We start from the raw sequence: 5,423 nt of genomic DNA, 5'->3' as shown, positions 1-5,423 counted from the left end.
TGCGTGCAATGTGCTCTACGGCCAAATCCACCAGTCATTGACACGAAGCGCAAGCCTGGCGATCGAACCGAACTAATGACTAGTGAAGCTGGCTGCTCTAGTGGCACTAGTCTGACAACCGCTATTCCATGTGTAGTGAAGTGTACAGAGACGAGCAATGAAACTATTCGTGTTGGGAATCTTGCAGCCATGCGCTCTCTCTCTCTCTCTCACACACACACATACGCGCACACAAGCATCCATTCACATTTGTTCGCCCCGTGTCAAAATCGTGTAAGAACACTAGAAACCCCACCAGTTCCCCATTTATTTCATGTTGTACATGGCAAATACAGAGCAATACAAGCACATTTAGAACCCACAGTTAAGATTAAAACCCGAAGACCCGAGCAGTTAACCTACAAAAATTAAAAAAAGCTTTGAACGTCAAAGGGCACTGAGCGAAACTTGCAATCGAAGAGGAGTCTTCACTGATGCTTGAACCAATCGCACGATGCAAAAATTGCGCGCGACGCGAAAACCGAACGAGTGAAGACCGCAGGCTAGAAGTGACGTGGCCAGGCACCCTCAGAAAACCAGGACGCGAACGCACCTTGTTCAGGGCGGCTCCAGGATCCAGAAAACCGAAAGCGCATCGGGACTAAGCGCCGATGATTGAACGACACATGACACCCGACAAATGACTGGACGTCTTCTGGGAAGCCTCCGTGCGGGAAGCAGCAGACAAAAATAACTTTACTGCTGTGTAATTTGTACAGAGTATGGCGACACAGAAAAATGCAAAACATTGAGTCTAACAGCTCCCTAGCAGAGTTACAAAATAAACAGTGGTCTCAGAACGAAATGAGAACAAAGCTTTTCAGAGTGAAATTACCGCCCAAAGAGAGGGTAGCTTAACCAGAGACCGGGTTTCAGGGGGGCCCGATGCAATCGTGGCATGTGCACAGCCCCCGGCGTTGCAAGCAAAGCTGAACCCCGAATCCCCACAGAGGCTAGGATCACCGTGGGGCAAACGTGACGCAGAAAGAAAGGTGGAGGTGGCTTGGGTGGTCAGGGACGGGATACGTACCATGAGATTGTGTCGACTGCTGATAACCGGACGGGCCGGCGATAGCAGGAACGCCAGACGCGTCCGTGGCCGCCATGGAGGTGGACGCGCCGTCGCCGGATGACGCGGCGGCATGGGAGCGGCGACCACAGGTGCTATGGTCTTGTCATCGTATGGTGTTAAACATGTTGGCGACGGCTCGATGTCTACTGCAAATGACAAGTTACGAGGCGGTGTCAGTAACAGGGCCGAGAAACTTAAGCAAAACTTTGTTTACCTTGACTCGTGATAGGAATGTCTGAAGGCAATGAAGGTTGAGCAGGAACAAGTGCAGAGTTGCCGGATGTGGACCCTGTGTGATGAGACTGCTGTGACTCGTCCCCTAGTGCTTGTGACGACGAGGCAACGTCCGGGAACACTGGAACCTGATAAGAAATAAAAAAAAGGCGTATCGTAAGAACTAAGAGCATGTTTGGCAATCGTTACGGGCACATACTCTTAAACGGGGAGCACAGCGGCAAGAGGTCACCTACGATCTCGGTCGTCGCAGATTCTTTCATAACGTCCAAAGGCTCCACATCGAGGTCTGCATCGTCGCCCTCCCCCACGTCGTCACCAATCGAGTCCTGAATATGCTGAGAGATGCTGGCCTGACCACTTGAACCGTGACGAGCGCCTGAAGGCACGGCAATAGACGACGCCACATTGGAAGCCCGACTCGCAGGAGACGCGGTGTGAGGGTCGGTCATGTGATCACTAGACATACTACCGTCGTCAATAATTTCGGGACTATCGGGCACCTTGATACGCGTCGCCGGCGGAGCGTCTTCAGAGTCGCTCTTGTTGGAGTCGCTAGGTGAGCGCCGCCGAGGCCGGCGGCTTCTCTTTCGTTTACTGAGCGGCGGAGATTCGGCACGCGGCGAACCCACGGGTACAGAGTCCGCAGCACCGTCCGCACTGGTCACGAGACCCTTGACCTTCAGAGTCTCGGCAGTCTTGAGGAGCGCCATGAGATCTTCCTGCGACACGACTACCTCGCCGCGGTACATGAACTCGACTATCGCCCTCATGTCCACGTAGCGCATGTCCTTCAGTATCACAATAGGGTGCTTGCAGGGATTCTCGGCAAAAAGCGCTGGAAAACAGGGGCTGCAGGCGGAGAGGACCATCTTATGCGCCTTCAGCGAGAGACCTTCGCACGCCAGCGTAACGTCCACCAGCGCTTCGTTAGACAGCATTTGATAGAACACGGCCAGCATGTTCGACTGGTGGTTGTTCCACTTCAGGCAGAACTGTTGGGATCCCATCTTCGTCCGAAGTGGTTGCGTGGCTGCAAAGGAAAAAAATTGCGACACCCACCCGTAGAACAGCCATGCGGCACTCAAATCTGCCACGACGCGGAGCAAGCTGTAAAACTGGTTGAAAGCACATAATCCTCAAATTCACGTCAAAATTGCAAAGGAAGCCAACCCAAACGTCAGTGTGGGCGTCAAAAATTACAAACCCAATCGTAAAAAAAACATGGGCCTAATACTTTCGTCGCAAGTCCGTGCGGCCTGGGGATAATTAATAATGGCGAACGCCAGGTTGACAAGACGCCACGCCTGTCTTCCGTCATTAAGCTGGCCTCCCCGCCTCCCTCATGCAAATGTGCACTCGAATGGCCATATTGGCTTCCGCAGAAAATATTTCCACCGGGCAACTTAACGTACAAATTTTTACTTAGCCGCAAAACTCGCGCCTAAAGTCCGGAAACAATGAACCCCACCATTCTAGATATTGCGCAGAATCTTGTAACTGGCCTATCAAACGCGAACTCCGCAATCCAGACGCGGCGAAGGGCACGGAACTGATTAAAAAAATGGAATGTTGCATATTAAGGAGTCGAACGCGACTAGGCCAAATTTCTTTGAATATTCCAAAACGGCTGCTCAGGAAAGCTGAAAACTCGGCATTTACCGCACGGAACAGTTGCGGCGAGGAGCGTCCGTCAACGGTCGGCACGAACGCAGTTGTCGGGAAAGTGTCGTAAAAATAAACAATATACCTCATTGAGACGAGAACGGTATTCCACTTCGCGGAAGTGTTAAAAATACTTCAGAACGGCAGTCTAGCTTCAAAAAAAAAAGCCATGACGTAGAACTATCAACGGTCTTCCCGAGGAAAAAAGCGCACGACTGAAAAAGAATCCTGCAAAAATGCCACAAAAACCCATCAAAAATGACCAAATACTTGACTAAAGCAAGAATGATAATTGTACAAAGGTAAAATTCGTTGAAGTTAGCTACGAACACTTCCCAAGAGGAATTGAACATTTAAGCCTAACATACCTATACAGGACTAGGCGTTCGCGTTGCAGCGGCTCACCGCAGATGCGGCCTCACAGCACGGCGCCTTCGGGTCTACTCATGACGCAAGGGCTGCCCGCCGGCGGCTAGTAAGCAAACACCAGTGGCGCCAGTAAGCGCATCGGCCAGTAAGCGCCCTCGACGTGCAGCCCTCTAATGGCGGAAACCTCAATAAACACTAAAAAAAGGCGACCAATCGCGACGTCAGCGAACAACAATCTTGACGGTGACACTTTGTGTAGTTACGATGAATTTGCGCTCTTATTATAGATCATTAAATAGAGTAAATATAGCCGCAAAAGTCGCGCCTAAAAAGCTGAAACAATGAACCCCACCATTCTAGGTATTCCCAAAATTTTGTAACAGGACTATACGGCGCGGTTCAGGTGTCCAACGATATAAGAGACAGATACTGCGCCATTTCCTTACCCCAAAAAACCAATTATCAAACGCGAACTCCACAAGCCAGACGCGGCGAAGGGCACCGAACTGATTAAAAAGATGGAATGCTGCAAATTGACGAGTCGAACGCGACTAGGCCAAATTTATTTGAATATTCCAATACGGTCACCCGAGCCTCCAAGAAAAAAAAACGAATATCCGTAAGCAGAATTTTTGAACTGTCAGAAGAGCGCTAACAATTATGTGCAGAAAACGTGTATACATGCAATTAAAGGCAGAAAGCTGAAATTAATCAGGAATGCAATTTTAATAGCCTGGCACTCCCTAAAACGGAACCGCAAAGCTCCCGCCCGCGCAAATACGGTCGAATATGGCCGACGCTTCTCCCCAGAACTAAGGCTCTACATCGAGGCCTAGCAACGGGCGAGGCACGGCGTCTCGCCGCCATTAGACAGAGCTTCACCAACTACACCTCAAATATTTTAGAATGGCCCTCAAAGTTGATATGGAACCTGAAAACGCTGCACTTACCCACGAAGGACGCCAGGAACGCGGAAAAACTCGGCATGTACCCCACGGTATGGTCACGGCGAGGAGCGTCATTCAACGCCCCGCACGAACGCAGTTGTCAGGAAAGTGTCGTAGAACTAAAAAAATAACTCACTGATACGAGAACGGTAGTCCACTACGCGGAATTTTCTGAAAATACTTCGGAACGGCAGTCTAGCTTCAAAAAACCAAGGCGTAAAACTATCAACGGTCTTCCCGAGGACGAAAGCGCCCAACTGAAAAAAAGTCCCGCTAAAATGCCAAAAACCCATCTAAATGAACAATAGTTGACTAAAGCAGGAATGATAATTATACTAAGGCAACATTTGTGAAAATTAGCTATGAACGCGTCCCAAAAGTAATCGAACATTTAAGCATTACATACCTGTACAAGTCTAGGCGTTCGCGTTGCAGCGGCTCAGCGCAGATGCGGCCTCACAGCACGGCGTCTTCGAGTCTACTGACGGGCAGCCGGCGGGAAGCAAGCAAACGCCAGTGGCGCCAGTAAGCGCCTCGGCCAATCAGCGTCCTCGACGTGGTGCCCTCTAATGACGGAAACCTTAATCAACACTAAAAAATTGGACGACAATGTTTCGTTTTTGAGGAAAGAAAATGGCGCAGTATCTGTCTCACATATCGTTGGACGCCTGAACCGCGCCGTAGGGGAAGGGAAAAAGGAGGGAATTCAAAAAGAAAGGAAGAAAGAGGGGCCGTAGTGGAGAGCTCCGGAATAATTTCGACCACCTGGGGATCTTTAACGTGCATTGACATCGCACAGCACACGGGCGCCTTCGCGTTTTGCCTCCATAAAAACGCAGCCGCCGCGGTCGGGTCCGAACCCGGGAACTCCGGATCAGTAGCCGAGCACCCTAACCACTTAAGCTTCGTCTTTAAGAGAGACGCGAGAGCGTGTCGCAGCGTTGCCAAGGGGTACACGGAGCGCGATCGCCCGTTGGGCGCGACGCGTGACCCGTTGGACGCCTGTCTCACATATCTCGGCGGACACGCGAGCCAGGCCGTGAGGGAAGGAAAATAAAAATGAATAATTCATTTTAAGGAAATGAAATGACGCTTGT

At 50.6% G+C, this 5,423-nt stretch overlaps 1 pseudogene; it reads right to left on the bottom strand.

Annotated features, from left to right (window-relative positions):
* Positions 1–393: 393 nt before the first annotated feature.
* On the bottom strand, positions 394–2,367 carry LOC144106482 (uncharacterized; annotated as a pseudogene).
* Positions 2,368–5,423: the final 3,056 nt, after the last annotated feature.

Source organism: Amblyomma americanum, chromosome 1 (assembly GCF_052857255.1).
Source record: "Amblyomma americanum isolate KBUSLIRL-KWMA chromosome 1, ASM5285725v1, whole genome shotgun sequence".
NCBI lineage: Eukaryota > Metazoa > Arthropoda > Arachnida > Ixodida > Ixodidae > Amblyomma > Amblyomma americanum.
The sequence above is the reverse complement of the archived record's forward strand: the minus strand, read 5'-3'. Positions and strand labels throughout refer to the sequence as shown.